Source organism: Athene noctua, chromosome 1 (assembly GCF_965140245.1).
Source record: "Athene noctua chromosome 1, bAthNoc1.hap1.1, whole genome shotgun sequence".
Classification (NCBI taxonomy): domain Eukaryota; kingdom Metazoa; phylum Chordata; class Aves; order Strigiformes; family Strigidae; genus Athene; species Athene noctua.
The window spans coordinates 88,863,110-88,881,462 of NC_134037.1; the positions used below are offsets into that span (position 1 = coordinate 88,863,110).

The window sequence follows — 18,353 nt, forward strand, 5'->3', positions numbered from 1 at the left end:
GAAAGTAATATTCTTTCCTTACGAAAATGACCACCCCTTCCCCCTCCTCAGGCATTCTGTCAAGTTTTTTTTGTAACATCTTTTGCTTGTGCCATTTTGGATAAATAAAAGGAAAGCTTGAACAACATAGTCTTCCAAAGAATTTAAGCCTAGTACATATGTGTGTGGGCTGCTTTGGCTGTTCTCTGCTCTAACTTGGATGAATTGTCTTACCATATTAAAAAAAAAAAAAAAAAAAAAAGGCGGGGGGGGAAGGAGAGAGGAGGTTATTCAGTAATATGAATGTAGAGTACAGATGTGGATTCCATTATGCCATGTAATAGCTGTATTTTTTGGGTTTACCATCTTACCTTTCTTAGTAATATTTCACTTGTATAAACAGACAAATCTTACTGAAGATCTTAGTAACTAGTGAACTAGTAAAAGCTTCCAGGCACCACTAGCCTTTTCAGAGAAGCAGCGACTTCCTCAGGAAGAGCTGGGAGCAGCTACAGCAAGACTAGTATGTAATATTTTCACCAATACCAATTGACTGTTCTGGCCAGAGTGTCCACGCTGGTAACACCTTGTGCTGCGATTTGGATTAGATGTCCTTAAACATCACTGTGGAGACTTTCCTTTTTGCTACCAGAAAGTTCATCTATGCTCTTTTGTTCTGTTTTCCACTCCGCATTCACTGGAAAGATTTTAGGCATGGTTGTGGAGGTAGACACTAAAGTAGGGAGATGACTGAGAGGCAACTCTGCAGATCCAATCAGCCAGGCTACCTGTCAGTAGTGAAAGACAAAATGCAGTTTTACTTCAGTTGAAGTAGATAGTCCTGGCTGGGAAAATTTCTGTTTCTCTTTTTTGACCACGGACCACCTGATAGGAACAGAGCTTGCGTGTATTGAAGCATGCTCAGACATTGAAGCATGTTTCATATGCTCATTTTTTTTTAAATCACTGATTTGTAATTTTTTGCTGCCATGTCTTAATTCTCTGTCCATATCCACTTGTTTTTTGCAAGCTCCGTGCATTTTTTTCAGTTGTCCAAACCCTCTTTTTTCCTCTGCTTTTCAGATTTCTGTCTGTACCTCATCCTGTTCTTATGTAACCAGGATTGTCATCATCTGTTCTAACTCTGAGAACAAAGGAATTAAAAAAGTGACAACTGTGTCCGTAGTCTATGTGACCACATAATCTTTCCATTTATCTCACCTGCCTTTTGGTTTCATTTGTGGAGGATTCTTCGTATATGGGGGACTTGCACTGAGGACTGAGGGTTACTTTCAGAGGAAAAAAAAAAAAAGAATATATATATTATATATATACACACTTTTTTTTTTTTACCTCCTAGCTGTTCTTTTGTAGAATTATTAGTGTCTAGTTGAATTTAAGACTGCTTAGTAAGTTTTTAGGACAACCTTTCCTCTGTCAGAACCAAATAAAATAGATCTAGTGGAAAATGTTGCTCATTCTCTGCTGCAGCAGCAACGATTATACACTAGAAAAGATTGAAAGCATTAATCCAGAACAGAAAAGTGGTTTGAAAGCAGAGTGGTCATGCTGCAGGCAGTGCCTTACCTTCTGCTGCTGTTTTGCTCACAGCAAGGAGAGAAAACAGGACAGTGATAGCATTTGTTTTATTTAGTATTTTAGAATATGTAAATATGGCAGAGATTATCAGGTATTTGAGTCATGAACAGTATACTTTACCAGCATTTTAAGAGGGGATTCTTTTAACATGTTATTAATGATGATCCTGCACTATATTAATTTAAAATCCAGGTAATAAGTGACAAGGATAATATAATAAACTGCTTTAAAAATTCAGTGTAATTCTGGTTTCCATGTGAAAACTGTAATAGATTTTCAGTATCAGTTCCCACATGTTATAAATTGTCTATGAAGTATTCAGATCTAGGTGAAGAACAGCAGAAAGTATAATTATTACAGCAAATAAACTGCCCAGTTCCTCTTATTTATGTTGAAGGACTTACACCAAATAAAAATCGTGGGTTTTCTTTTCTGATTTTGAAAATGGAGATCTGACTATGCTATTTAGTAAAGGCAGAAGAGCAAACATAATAATAATAATGTGATTTCCTTAGATTTTCATCCGTCACTTAGATACTAATAATCACAGCAAAATAATGTTAAGGATGATTCTTTCTTAACACAATATGTTTCCTCTTTGTATGCAGCTATAAATAGCACTGGTCTTTTTGCAACACAATATTGCAAACTGGGTTCCTACCTAATTTTCTAGCTGTCATTATTCTGGCTCTCTTCAGAAAGTTTCTTGTATCAAAATGATTTTGCCTTAACTTGAAACCTAACATTTGCATTTGAATAATAAGTAATTGTGGTATTTGTTTAAGAAGAAATCTCTGTCACTACTTGTGTTCTCCTAGGAGAGTATGACAGACTCTGATACAAATATTTTGTGGAAGGAGCAAGATCTAACTGATCAGTTGGAATCTCTTTTGGAGCAACAATGTTTGGGCAACTGGGATAGTTGCTTTCCTGAAAGTGAGCAAGATCACTCTGCCATTCCTATCTTTCTGTCTGAATATGTGCTGCAAATTGATATAGTCCAAAATGATATAAGCAGATCTTAAAGAGATTACTTTAAATTGTGGTCATTAAAGATGATTTTTAATCAGCCTTTTGAATGTAATGCAAATATTCATCCCTTTCAGCGTGTTTTTGCTTAGTGAAATATGGCATTAAAAGAAGTAGATGTTCATCTTAAATGATGCAGCTGACACATGCTGTTGGGGCAAACTTGAACTGAAAGATGTGCAGTTTGCAGGACTAGGGTGACATGTTAAGACTACAGTGGAGTTTATGAATAGGTGTTCATTTAATGTTGTTAATCTAGCAACACTGTGAATCTTTGCTTTAGATACATGTATGGGGATTTTTTACATTAGTTTGTTATTGTTTGGTATTCTTTGCAGCTATGTACTTTTCATTTTAGATACCGATTTGTTTAGCTAAATAGATTATCTCAAAAGTATTGGTTAACATGACATAGGGTCACTGATGTGCCACTGGAAGTGAGCTGGTCAGCATGTGTGACTTTTTGGTTCTGAATCTTGGAGATATAAATTCTTATCTGCTGTGTGGCAAAGAGCACATTGGTATAAACTTTCAACCTCAAAGCTAACTTTATTATGAAATTCTTTAGATTCCCATTCTGTAGGTATGTGTAAATAGTAGAAATTAGCAAGTAGCAGAAAGTACAGAATTTCTTATAAGGCATCTATAAAGTTAGAAAAATATCCAAGAATAAAAAGAATATGTAGCAAAAAATAAAAGGTTAAGCTACCTTTCTGTGTTCCTTCTATGCTTCACAAAAAAATAAGTAGATTCCAGAGGAGGGATAATCCAAAATCAAATTAATTGGGTAACTGCGTGCATAATGTTGGTTCGTTCTCTCCTTTATCTGTTTTCAGACTGAATTCCAAGGCATGCATTTTCACCTCTGTGGTTAAACCAGTTCTGTAAATGCAGATACACTTTCTTGTAAGCTCTATTCTCTTCAGGTTTGGGGGAGCAAAAAGAAAAAGACAAGAATCAGCCTAGATCTATTATTGGTAGAACACATTTATGAAAAAGTAATGTTTGCCCAAGCTGCCATGGGTCAGGATTTCATCAGGCTATTTAAGCTTTCACTGAATTTAGTTAACAATTCTTGTAGGTACAATGTTCAATTATGGCTTTGCTTTTCTGCATCTATTCTTCTTCTTGTAAAGCAAGCATTTGATTATAAGTTATCTATTTAGAAAATTTCTTCTGTGGACATCCATTGTCTAAAATGGGAAGCCAACTCTTTTCTGTGTACATTTCCTATTAAAGACATAGATGATATGTGGAAATACAGCAAGTATGCAGTAGTGTCTGCAAGTAGGAGAAGAAAATCCTAGGCAATTGCTTTCCTTTTTTCAAGATGAACCAGCCATGCCTTTATTTTTTATCAAGCAGCAAAAAAGCGCATATGAACAGTAGTTTCTATTAAGTATGAGGCTCTTTTGAAATCTTTTTAATAAAACATAAACTTAGAAGCCTCTAATGAGTTTTTTCCAAACATTTTTTTCCAAACTAAGTTGAGTATATGGGATCTGGGGCTATGAATTCTCTCTAAAACTTCACTTTTGCTGATTAAAGTTGGTGTTACTGTTATTTTTGCTGTAATGTGTGTGATCACTGTCCAGTCTGTGTAACATTAACAATAATAATACATTTTATGCAAATTTGTATGGGGCTTTTTGTTGTGGCAGCGTTGTGGAGGTGATGGTATCACAAGTATTTCAACTTTATTTTTGGTAGCTAAAGTTAAAAAGAAGAGCCTACAGGACTGGCAGTTTGGGGCAGATGTGTGTCTATTCCTCAGGCATCAGTGGTTGTAAGTTAACTATAAAAATGTTACAACCATCTGTGTAACAAGACGGCAGAGATCTGCTCTTGCCTGTTACTATAAATAAGAAGGAGATTTGTTTGACTTCATAGACATTGGATTTATAAAGACTATATGTGTCAAATTGTAACTACGTGCCATGTTGCTGAGATGTGTCTGCAGCCAACTACCTGGGGTGTCTTCCCCTTCAGACATTCTAGTACAGTGCAGCAACTGTGCAGAAATGTCTGTATAGCACAACATGTGACAAATTATATTTGTTTTCTACCTATGGGGAAATGTATGATTCTTATGGATAAGCTTATCTGGAAGAGTAGCTAAAATGGATTCTTAAATGGACCACTCAAGGAGTTAGAGAGAAAATATGACATTCAGTTTAACGATGAAGTTTAAAGGTTTTTCCCCTGATTAAATTTATTTTTTTGTTGTTGCTACTAAGTGATAGCATTTGCGAGGTCATGTAAGCTTGAGAGAACACTTATATATAAGAACTGAGACATATATAGGTTGAGAATATACCAGCAGTTTCAAGTAAGTGATGCATAAAATCACAATAGCTGGTTTGCTGTCACTATTACACTTCTGAATAAAGATTTTGGATTTCTTTTGGCAAAAAGTAGAACAATTGATTAAATTGTTTCTTGATAACTGGAACAATCAAGTTCTATTTAAAATTTTACATTTTCTGCCTGAAGCTCTTGTTCACTTTTTTGTGTGTTTTCAAGAAATAATGGTGGGTGAAAGAATTCAGTTTTCATCATTGCCTGAAAGACCTTTATTTTTTTCCAGTCAGTTTGTTCTTTATTGAATATATTGTCTTCCTTATTTTTATTGTACTGATAGCTTAGTATTTTTTTAAGTAACAGTGAGTTAATCGTCACTATCTTTTTACTAGACCAATCATCGTTTTGAAATGCAATTGTAAAATAAAAATGCACTATATTGTGACTTTTTAGTTAAAAATGCATTAATTTTTATATTGAAAATAGAGATGAATATATGTAGTGTCCGTAACATCTTTGATATTAAAGTTGCCTCAGTGATTAAAGAGCAGTATGTTCCACTTTTTCCTCAGCATCATTATTCATACCCACATATTTTTGGTGTGGTTTCACTGTAACAGCATTGCTGTAACAGTTGGAGACAGACTTGTTTGTATAGCCTTTCATGCAAGAAGTTTGTAAAAAGCTTTGTGGTCTCTGTGTCCAGCATTGTGGTGCAGCCAGACAAAACACAGCTCTGTCCAGCATTTGGGGTTATCACTATTACTTAATTTTTTATTACTGTTTAATAGATTCACATTTTAGCTTGAAAAATGTATACTCCAGAGAAGTACTATTAGGAAATAATCAATGGATGATGTGTGTGTGTGTATATATGTGTGTTTCAAATCCTGTCAGAGTCTGAAAGTGTATTTGTTTTTGTTTAATGTTTGAGTGCTTGCACACAGTTCATTACTCTGGAATAGAATCTGGATGTTCAAAATCTCTGCCTCCCTCTTCTTCTCCAGTTCGCTATTTGTCAACTTTATATATATATATGTTTGTCTATTTTTTCCCCCCTCTGACTTTAAATAGATGTCTATATATAGTGTGTATATAAATGCATATATTATTTATGCTTGTCTATGTAAAATATTCCCATTCTAAATAGTTAATGTTATATAAGATTATATATGTCCCCAAGTACTGTTTTTAAAGATTTATTCCCCAACTACTTGAACAGTATACACATAAAGCAAAAATTATCTTAGTTGTTAGAAAACCTGAAAATGTATACCTAAAGTGAAATACAGGGTCTTCAGAAATCACTGCAAAATAGTATGCAAATAAATTGTTAACCTTCTTAAGAAGCAATTGACAAGCAGAGGGAACTATTACACCCAATTTTCAGATGGATGTTTAGGGAACTTAATAATGTCCTGTAAGATCTGTTCTAGGTCACTCAGTACTGTGTCCCTCTACTGCAGCTACCACTAAGTGTGTTTGTATATAAAATATGTATACTTATATATCATTTATATATATATTCCTTTGAGAATGTATTGAACTCCTTTATAAAAGTCATTAGGCCTCACTGCTCCAATCTGGACAACTGTTTCCAGCACCACTGATCTTCTGATTGGGATCCTTCTTAGTTTTGGTCTGAATTTATTTGTGTTCAGCTTGTACCTACTTGTCTTTGATCCAGAATTGGGATAAATAGGTCTTTTGTTCTGCTTTTATTTTATCCGCACTGATAATGCGGATAATCATAGGCAATGGTTGTATCTATTCAGTCCTACTTCTGATTAATAAGTAAAGCCTTCCTCTTTTATTCTTCTTTTAACAATAAGCTCTCCATCGCCCTCAGTTTTCTGATTATTGATCTTTTCTAAATATGGGCAATCAGAAATGTCTACAAGGTTTTGGATGAGGGTATTATCTCAGCTGATGGAATTAATGTATTTACTGAAAATTCCTTGACTGATGGATCCTATGGTCATGTTTGCCTTTCTGACAGCTGCATAATATGGACAGCTGATAAGCCTTCTCTATACAAGAAGTGCATGTGGGACCTCTTCCTCCCAAGTTAATTCAAGTTGTTAGCAGTGACTTGGTATTAACTGAGAAATGCATTAAGTCCCTAGCGTAAGACTTTGTACTATAAAATTTCATTCTGTGTCTGCTGTTCCGATCTTCTGAGTCATCTGTTTCTTTCTGTGCAGTATCCCAGACCTTCTCTGAGCTGATGACATCTCTTATCAGCCCACTCCCACTTTTTGTGCTGAGTCATAATTCAGAATACTCAAAAATCTGTTTAAACTCAAAGAAATCCACTTATAATTCTTCCTCACCTTCAGTTGTTCCCGTTGGCTGTGCTCTTTATTTTAGTAATTTCTCATGTTTTCCATTTACCTTCATGTCCTTCTGTATTCTTTTTCCTTCAAAAATTGTAGGCTTTTCATGCATTTGAGGTCATGTTAATGGGCTGATAATTATCTGAATTACCACCTTTAAAGATTAGTTAATGCTGCATCTGTTTTAAATGCATAACAATGTAATCAATGTGAGGAAGAAGGTGTAGAGGAGAAAGCATAAGTGTCTGTGTTTGCTGTGCACATCAAGACAGCTGGCCACCACAATTTTATTGTTCTAGAAACTGGAGAATATTATCTGTGAAAGTGGTACTATAAACTGGTGAATAGTTACCTCAGAGAAAAGCTAGGTGGAAAAATAGCCAGGTTCCCTTGCTTCTGTGTTGAACACCTATCAACACTGACTAACACCCCCTCTTCTAAGAATATCTTCTCCTCTTCTGCTTTGATGTACTCTGCCTTCTCCAAAACAGACACAGGGATAGTTCTTATTCATGCCATCAACTTCTGGGAATCAAATCCTTCAGCTCACTAATAGTAAGCTTGTGTTCTTGTCTACCAGGAATGTAAAAAGCCCTGAAATATGTGTGACATAAAACAGCACAACATAAGGTTCCAGGCTGTTCTTGTTACTTTCTGTTGTCAGCACAGTTGTTGGTTTTCAAATTTAAATGTTAATTTAGCATTAACGAAGAATTCTTGATTCTCTCCTCTGAAATGGAGGTGGATAAAGGTGATGTCTTTGACAGCTCAGCCCAAAATCTTCTTGATATGGCAAGATCTAGAAATTTTTGGCCTGATGCAGATCATAACACTGATGCTGAAAAAGATGTGTCATCGGACAGAAGTGTACCCATGCTTTTCCAGTGAAACCCCATTTTATTCTCCTACATTTTCTGTAAACTGCAACTGTTTTAATTTTGTTTCAGGGTTGTTTCTGATATACGATCCTTCTTGTGTTAATTCACCAATTACCCCTTCACCACCACCATATCTTCTTTGAAAGCCTTCAGTGCCTAGTAGTAGCACCTCTGGTCCACAGTAGTAGTCATGGACTAGTCTTCCTCACCACTTTCCCCAGAGATGTGAAATGAAAAGTGAGCTGGTTAGATCAAAGTGCTCCTTTGCTGCCTTGTTCATAAAAGCATAGTTGTTTAATGATAAGAAATAACACCAGAAAGCATGTCGCAGTTCATTTAAGTTATCTGCTGAAAGGTAGAGAATAAGGTTTCTACCCACAATAGTAGTCTTTCCAGTGTAGTATAAACACTGGAGGACAACCCTTCTGATGTTCCTTTGAGAAATGTACACCAGTTAACTATCTTTAGCAAGTCTTGTTTGTTTAGACCATCTAAAAAATTAAAATTGTTGAAATTCCTGGCTGTTATACTCACCTTGTTTTCTTTCTTCCATATTGTGTGGCATCTGCATTTTAAAGTTCATTTTTCTGTACTGTGTTTCTGTGATAACCTTGTGATATGTCAGAACATAAAAAAAAAAAATGTTTTCAAATAGCCACTGTGAGGCTAACACTATGCAGTAGTTCAGCAGCAAATATCTAGTTGGGATATTTAACAGTAATTGGGATCTTTCTATTGGGCCTTAAGTGAACTCACAATAATAGTAAAATCTGACTATTAACCCATTTGGCAAACTACTTTAAGCAGTAGCAGATTTCCTTCCGGTTTTGATCTCTGCATATAAGTGAGATTTTCAGGCTAAGACTATTTAAAACCCTCTGTTCCCATATAGTGGGGAACTGAAAATGAAGACAGATGAATAACATTTAAAGAGCTCTGCAAGTGTGTCATTTTGTTACCAGCTCTATAACAAAATCTATGCACCTGCCTGCCTTCAAGGTTATGTTGTAAGAGAAGGAGACCCAAAACTAATGACGATTTATGTTTTTAATATAATAAGTGAGTAGATTTTTGCAGGGCTGTTGGAAAGCTGCTTTTTCCTTATAACTTCAGTGGTTTGATTGCTTCTGCAGGGTCCGGTCCTGCTCCTGTGGAAGTTGATGTAACTGTGGATACTCTCATTTTCCATATATAAATCTGACCTGCTTTTAAATCTTTGAGTGTTTAGCCTTGATGTGTCTTGTACCAGTAGTAAAGGTGGGTTATTTTCCCTTCATACTTTTTGTTTTCTGTCTTTCAAACTAATTGGAAGTGCTGTGGTTTATGCATTATGAGACTGAAGACTTATTTTTCCACTGGTTTTGTTCTCTAAAACACAGATAGAATCTTCTTTTGCCTATTTCTTGTCTAACTTAAACTATCATCATTTTCTGGAGCTCCAGTCATATTTATATCGGTTTCTGAGTGCACTCTAAACACTGCCATCCTTAAAAATAAAATACTAAAAAATTAGTTGTGTTTATTGTGCCTTGCAATAATGCTAATTGGTAGTAGTCTAATAGCAACAGGCATTGTGCTAGTTTCTGGAAATGCTATCTTAAATGTGTTATCTGCAGAAGTAGGGAAACAGAGATTATGGAAGTGGATTTAAGGAAGGACAGTATAAGACATACTTAGCATCTACATTTCTGGTGTACTCAAGCCAGCGTTATGTGTGCTTAGGGCTTCTCAGTTTGGTTCTGTCCTAAAGACGGAAAGTATGAAAGAAATGGGAAAGGGTAATAGATTACTCTGTGTTTGTTTAACTTGTTCTTTGTGAACAGTAAATTCATATATGGAGTAAAATAAAGGAGAAATAAGATTATTTAAAAAAAAAAAAAAAAACAAAAAACTTCTTTTTAACCTCAAGAGTCAGATTCCATCTTTAGTTATACATAGGGAAATACATCTTCGTCCCAAATATGACATCTCCTTACTTGGATCTTGATCCTGAACGGCCTTTAGAATTCTGACTTGACTCAAGTCAAGGTTACTGAATACTTACAGGTCTCCGGTTTCAAAAGGTTGTCTCAGTGGCATGGCTGAAATTACAGTCATCTTTTCTCTGCTTATGTAAAGCGGTGTAATCTTTTTGAGTGCTACACTAGCACTTCCCACACTACCAGTGATTTAGCCTTAGTTTTAGCTATGTGACTTGCATGTAGTCAAAAACAACTTTCAGGTTTTTGGGTTGCTTTTTTCCTTCCCTTTGCTTGGATCACTTGAGTCACTGACCTTTTATATATATAACAAAAATGGATATGTGTGTTTGTGTATATATGCATATATATATGTGTATATATGCATATATATACACACACAGTTTCAGAACTAAAAAAAATGCTTGTCTGTAAATTGACACCAAGCATGGACAATCGCACAGAATAGATGTTTGGAAGCATGTGACTTAAAAGCACTGTAACTTTTACCATTGTGAAGGCTGCTGTAATCAGCTGTGCCTTATCACACATGTGTTAGATGATGCAAATACTTGTGCTGCCCGAAACAGTTTTGTGAATAAAATGAACAAACAAGCTGAGCATTGAGCATATGTATCCTTGGGAAAGGGCTTTCATAGGCTGGGCAGAAATGGAATTTCTTCATTGACTTTCTGTAATGTTAACCCATGTCAATAAAATCCACAGGAAATGTGTCTAACATTTTGTCCTTTTTACATTTCCATTTTTAATAGCAAGTAGACACTCCAGGCAGTGCATTTCTGGGGATTATTACATTTCTCGGGTGGCTGAAGTCACTCACCCTTCAGCCTTGTGCCTTACAACACACCCGAGGCAAGCAATAATCCCCAGAAAGGCACTGCCTGTCTTACTTTATTGCTTAATTATTATACCTATTTAATGCTGCTTAGAACATTGTCAGCTGTTGAGAAAAGGTAATTATCACTAGTCAAATGAAAAACACTTTTTTGGCTGCCTTACGGATACACATTTTACTGGTACCTTGATACATAATGAAGCCTGATAGCAAAACTTTTGCTTGTCTCTTCTTCAAGCCACAGCTGTTTCCCTGCTAAATTCATCCCATCTGTCTCCCCTTCCGTAAGGCTGTAGGCAGTATAGCATAAGTACAGAAGCAGTTCAGTGCTATTTTGGATAAACATAGCTGAAATTTGAATCTTTGCCATTTGCAATGCACACATTTTGTTTTACTGCTGTAAAGAGAGCTGTCAAAATAAAAACTACATGGATAATTTACTGAAATACAGTCAAATAAAGGGATGATCAAAGGGGGAAAATGAAGATGTAATGTAGGGTCACTCTTACTTTCATGGTGTATTCTGAACAATGTAATTGCTGACCTCTTGACATTGCTGGGTTCAGAGAAATGGGTAGTGAATAACAGAAGTAGAAGCCGCTGAATTAGAATATAACGAAGAAGTCCAGACTTCATACCGAAAAGGTTATTTGTAGCAGGAAATTATTTGTGATAGTGCCCTCTTGAGATATCTGATCAAGGTATAGTTCTTTGCTTGTTTTTTTAGGAGTATGTAATTGTGTAAGATAATACAGCATGGAAATTAAAGCCAGTGTTTCTCTATGTGACACTTTGTCTCTGAAAATGGAAGGACACCGTAACGATCATTGTGAAACAATGGTCATCTACACCCTCCTTTACTCTTTGCTGTTTTAGCTGACAAGGAAAAACATATATTAAAGCTGAATACAGTCATCTTCATTGAGTTTGTTGGATTGATGGTTAGTTACCAAAGGCTTGTGTTTAAAATTCCAGATTTTCTAGAACAGCAGATCGAAATCCCAGTAAAGTCTATTTGATAGTTCAACCTTTGACTTGTATAAATTGAGTACGGTGCAACATACAATATTTGGGAATCTTTTAGACAAAACCCTTTTTGAAAAAGTCCTCTATTCTGCTGAGGTGTTAGAAATCGTATGGGACCTCTAGTAAGAGAAGGGCTTTGACCACTACATCTTGGATATATTTTCCTTCTCCTGTATTACTGTGTTCTGTGTGGCCCTTCTCTGACTGTATTTCATCAGCATGGTGTCTGTATGGCTGGTAAACGCTTATGAGTCTTTCATAGGAGAACCTTGGAAGCTGTTTCTAGCTTAACCCTGATGCATATTTGGGATAGTTCCATGTTCTATGAAAGTTAATTCTTGAAGGCTAGTACTTACAAATTCCTAGTGTGTTAGGTAAAGGTGTCCAAAGCCATGTTTGTCCTAATGTAGAAAATGCTGTCACAAAGAAAGAAATAGATGAAGAAGTTAAATGTTAGTGGACAATGAGATGATCTCAATATAAAATTAATCTAAATTGTACAAGCAGAAAGTTCCTTTGGGAAAAAGCACTTTGTGGAGTTCACTGCTACTGAAATACTGATATTGGTGTTCTCTATTGAGCTAGAGAAGGAGAAAAAAGGATGTTAAGATTAACTTCTTCAGCATTTACAGGGTTGTTTTCAAGCTGTAAGAAACAAAACCTTTCAAATATTACTAAGAAAGGCACTGCTACATGAAAAGCTTATGCGGTGATTTTCGTGTAAATATATGTAAAATCAATACTCTGTGGCAAGAACCAAGACTGCATTACTCCTTCACATTTACAGAAATGTTAGAATTCCACTCTCTTTATAGACACTAAATTGAAATATATTCAAAGGTTGTGAAATATTATTTTTAGTTTTGCTCAATAATATGAATATAAATAAGGGTATTATAATCTGGGAGAGTGAAGGCTGGTATTTAGTCCTTCTGTAACTAATCCAGAAGCTGGTATCACAGCTACTGCACCAGAACTAGTACCCTCATATATCAGTTTGAAGGAAGAAAGACTTCACCATTTTTAAAGGAAGACCAATTCTTCAAGGACTTCACTGTATGTAAAGACATCTCACCCTCTGCCTCTCTTTGGGATTGACTGAAACAGTAGTTGTATAACCTTGTCTGAGCACGTACTAAGTCAGCAGAGTATTGCAGTAAACATCCAGGTACTCAGACCATCTTGGAACACTTGCTTTTACGGTAACTATATTTTGTGATATTCTTGAAAGTTCTACTAATGTCTGGGCTTACCTTTTAAAAGTAGTGCCTATGGCTTGGTCATCCAGTTTTGTATACAACTGTGTAAATCACTTGAAGTAAAAGGAGAATGTTTAACACCTGATGGAACATGTGCATGTACAAAGTTAATGTTTCAAGAAACTTAATAAGCTTTTTTTTGTTCCCCTCTCCAAAAGGAGAGATTTACTTTTGTGCTGCATTACATATCGGAAATGGTTCATGTCTGTTAGAATCGTTTAGGTAGCTGCTGTAAGTTCGCCTGGGAAGCCTGTACCTTCATGTGTAACAAATTTGACAGATCTGCTGCATTTTTCCAAACATGATTCCAAAACTGAAAATATCTAAAGAAAACTCAAGTTTTACAAAGCATTTTACCTTCTTACAGGGTTGGCACAAATGAGAATTAGGGATGGAGAAGTGGTTGAGATCAAGAGCAAAACAAGTTATAGTGGTTGTCTTTCCCATGTGCAAAGTATTAAGAAAGTTGCCAATCTTATGTTTTTCACATATTTATTACACTTTATTTTTGCAGTCTAGAGTGCCTTACTATAAGTATGCACATTTGTTGATGATATGATCAAAAATCCAAGATTATGTGAATTCCAGGTGATCCTTCACCTATAGTGTTTAGTATGCTCCCATTGTTGGGACTCTTTATGTTGATCTGAATCTAATAAGGAGACTTCCTTTTGTCAAATCTAGCACTTCAAATACTCATTTGTTTTTGTCTGGCCACTATCTTTTTACTGATGTCCAGGATTTTTTTTTTCTGCCTATGTGTTCTTAGATCAGACAGAAGGCCCTATGTTTCTGCTCTTCTGCAGGTTAGCGTAAGGACCAAAAGAAAGGAATCAGTGGGTCAGAGGGGATCACATACTACCAGACAAAAAATCCATTAAGTAATATGGAAGAAGAAAAACACTTCTTTAAAGACAAAAGAAGAGAAAGACTTCTTACAGTGCTGTTTTCTGTTCTTTTTGATGTACCTTTTCATGCTTTTCTTGATTTAAGGCAATTTTAGGTATTCCATCTCTACGTGTAGAAGGAATGTTTCCTGATAAAAATGTTCTGAAGATTTCTGGATCTTCTGGGGACAGTTGGTTTTTTTTGAATGTACACAGTGAACAAAACCTCTACTTGTTCAAAATTTTTCATGCAACTTGTTTGCTCAGTTTCCTTGTGATTTATAGGATCAAAACTAAAAATCAATACAATCTTTCCATTAATATTATTACTTTTCACTCTATCTTTGCTGTCTTATCCCACTTTCAACTGCCTCTATTTTGGCAAATTTTAGAGTTAGTTGTTGTTATTATTAATACTTAGATGTTCTGATTAGAAATAATTTCCAAGCTCCACTATTTAAAATTAATTTTTTGGAATAACAACATGACATAAACTGAACAATACGTTCACCTATATGGTACGTAAATATTTTTCTTCTTTTTGCCTAGATTCTCCCAAACAGAGAAATTATAGCAACTATTGCAAGTGCTTTCAAGTCATCTATAAACCAAAATTAAAATCCCTTTCATTCACCCATAGTCCGTGAGGTTTTTTTCTATTAGCAGTGCATGTTCAAATCTTGCTTTATATTGTTGTGCTAAAATGTTTCCCTCTGAACTGTCTCTGGACGCAGCTCTGCTTTGTTCCGTTTGAGCCCCACCTAATGTACAGAAGCTACCTCAAAGTTTTAAACAACAGGGACTATTTATGCAAAAGCAGAGGTAAAATTAATTTTGGTAAGAAGCAGAACTGATTAGAGTCTTGATAGTTAAATTCATTAGCGGAGCCCCCAGTTCCATTTCTGTTAAAGCAGTGTTGCAACAAACATGAGGGATCCTTCCCATATTACTTTCTTTCCTTTTAATAATCAGTGGAACTTTGGTTGCTGGAAATGTCTGAATTCGTTCAGTCCCTTAAACACAACAGATAACCATAGAATTGAAAATTAGAGTTACCTGATATTTTAGTCTTTTTTGTGTGAAAACATCATCTTAAAAAATTCTGTTCCACTAAATTTTTTTCTCTCTTATTAAGCTAATTTCTATTCATATTTTCAAATAGCACATTTGGGTATTCTTTCCTTTGAAATCTTTATGGGAGGGAATTTTTTCCTAATACTTCAGTGACTTCCTGCATCAGATTGGAGGGTAATGTTACAGTCAGTAATGTTTACATCAACAAATGTAAATTCAAATTAAATCTATTATTTAAATACCATAATGGAAACACATGGTGCTTTGTAGTCATGTAATTAAAGAAGATCTGTGCCTCCAGGAGTTTATGATCTGAAGATCAAAACCAGTTCCACATGCAACAGACCTCTTCTACATATCGAAGTACAATTTGGGGATTTTGTCTTGCATATACTTCAGCATAAATTTTACTCCACCCAGTCCAGTGCAGGGCTGTTGGAGATGTAATGCATAAATATTGTACTTGACACTTTGTGCAGGGGCAGTTAGTTCTTAGCACAGAAAATCTTGATGTTTCGACGTCAAGATTTATACCTTGCTTATTTAACAGTATCACTGTGGACTAAACTTTGTTTATGATACTAGTTTAGTTAGGGGAAGAAAAAAATTAAAAAATCAAATTCTTATCTTTAACAAGGAGTCTGACTAGCCATGCTTTTTTTTTTTTTTTTTTTCCCTAGTTGTGAAAGTAATTTTGTGCAAAATTGCATTTGAGTTAAATTATTCACTCATCCTGGGGCAATAGCCTGTATTCACTTTCCAGCTGAGCCAACTAAAAATATGGGAAACAGACCAGCCTAGTATTCCATTGTTGCCTTATATAATGTGGTGTTTTGGAAATGATGATGAAGGCAACCTGGATATTTCATGGATGAAATAGTAGATTCATAAACTGAAAGCTTTGCTTGCTATTTGTAATAGTGTTTTGTCCCTTCCTTTCAAAACTCTGTGCTCACAAATCAGAGATGTTGCTTGTATTTAAAAAGAGGAGGACAAAGAAAAAGAAAAAAAATCAAGCCTCTATCCTTTGAAGAAATCTTTGCCTGAATTGCTGGCTGAGTTCCCTCAAAAGGCCTGGACTCCTTCAAAACTTGGAACCAAGTTCAGACCACAGCTAGGTAAGGTAGAGTACTTTGTTTAGTGTACTTTAAGTCCTAGTTTTCTCCCCACAATATGCTACAAAAGAGTCTGGGTGTAAACACATAAGTTGTTATTGTCAAGTGTGATGGTTTGGGATTTCTTCTAATTATCATCCTAATTAGGACCCTGATTTAAAAAGAGTTTTTCATTTCTTTTGGGAGTGGAGAGCTAAATGAAGACCTGTCTGTGAACTCATAGGTAGCTGCAAACCATTAAGCCCCTTTGTCGCTATAATGACTTAGCTGCAAAATAATTTGGAAGCTCTAAGAGGCAACTTTTGCCTTCAACCTCATTGCCTGACCATTTTTCCTAACTTAAGGTAAGCTTGGACAGCACCTCGCATATTTTCATGCTTTGTTCCTTGTTCCAGTGCTTTTTTTTTTTTTTTTTTTTTCAGTCGATGCCATTGCTTAGGGTTACACAGCTACTGTGTTTGGTCTTTCTTAGTTGTTTAAATCCATAAAACATGAATTCTGGTCATTTTCTGATCCTCTGAATGATTTGAGTTCTGGCAGCTATCAGAGACTTTTGAGCATTTTGTTTTGAACTATGGTCATTCTTCTCCCAAGTGTTGTGTTTCAGTCTTACCCATACTGTGGTACAGGTCCTCATGTTGCTGGTTTCTGGTAATCTGTGTGCTGCGTGGAAATAAGGCTGTACTGATCTTTTCAAACATCTTCTAAGATAAAGCTGTGAAATGGTTGTGTGTTATGACTGGTAGGCATTAATGAATATTTGTGCTTTTCTTCCAGACCTCTCAGAGCAAGTTTTTGTGCTTCCAGTATAGCTATACACTAATCAGGGTAAAGTAATAGATTTTCCCACAATGAGTGGTATTACAAGTCCTACCTTCTGCATGCTTGCAACTGGATTTCCTTTCTATTGCACTACTTTCTTTAAAACTGAACAGTAGCTTTCTGAGCAAACTGAGCCTTTGGGTCATATGGTATGTGGATTTACACAAATTTTTACTACATGACAGGCTAACTTAGCAACCAAGATTTGTTTTCCACTTCTTCCTACTCATTGCTTTTGTCTTGTGCTGACATATTGGATTCTGTGCTCTACAAAAGGAAGCTCTAAATGCCAACTAGCGTAGCATTGTGCCTGGGACCTGTGTATTTGGATGTAGACTCAGATGAAGGACTTGTGCTCAAAAACATTCAGTACTTGGCAATTCCAAATACCAAATTTCCTTTGTAACAGTTGAATCAGTGGTAATCTCATGGTTCTAATGCAACACTGCAAAAAAAAAAAAAAATTCCTTTATCAGTTGGGGCACCTTAATAATTTCAGCGTGCTTTGGATGGAAGAATAAGTAAGAAGAACAAGATTTCCTAAGAGGGTGTAGCATTGGTGGTCATAAACAAACAACCCACCCCCCGAAGAAAACAAAACAAACACCCAAACTACACAGGTCCTATGAAAAGAAGCAATAATTCTGACATCAGGCATTTAAATAACAGACTCTGATGCGGAAAACTGTCCCAGATTCCAACATTCCTTTCAGCTGACATTAGAAAACAAGGTAGACTTAGCATGAGAAATACTGTCTTTATATGAAGAGATTGCTCTTGTTAGGCCCATATGTGAACCATATATCCAGATTCTCTCTACATCCGCTCACATGTCTCCCTGTCAGCATCTGAAGAGATCCCCAAATGTTCAAATGTACCTTTCAGATCAGAGTTTAATTTTAGAAGATTCTCTTGGCCTATTAATTTTGATTATAACAGTGCTGTGATGGAGGAGACATCAGATTGCAAGTAAAATTTCAGAAGTCAGAATGCTACAAAGCTGTATAAGTAAATGCAAGCACAGCTTGCAGTAATAGGTCACTATACTTGTATATGGTAAAACGTGTATGTAAACTATACGTCATTATTGAATAAGTAATCATTTGTCCGTGAGTGTGTTCTTCATGTCCACTTTGTATGTTACAAACTGCCATGGAGGCTGAATATTTCCATGGTTTGTGTGTGTCAGATGAGGAGAGCAAGTTTAAAAACCCAAATAATGGTTCCAGGGCTG

General features: G+C 35.7%; 1 protein-coding gene across 3 annotated transcripts in view; it reads left to right on the forward strand.

The window, feature by feature from the left end:
* The window catches only part of SDCCAG8 (SHH signaling and ciliogenesis regulator SDCCAG8), a 123,300-nt gene that overhangs the window by 79,069 nt on the left and 25,878 nt on the right, over positions 1 to 18,353 (forward strand). The window lies entirely within an intron of this gene.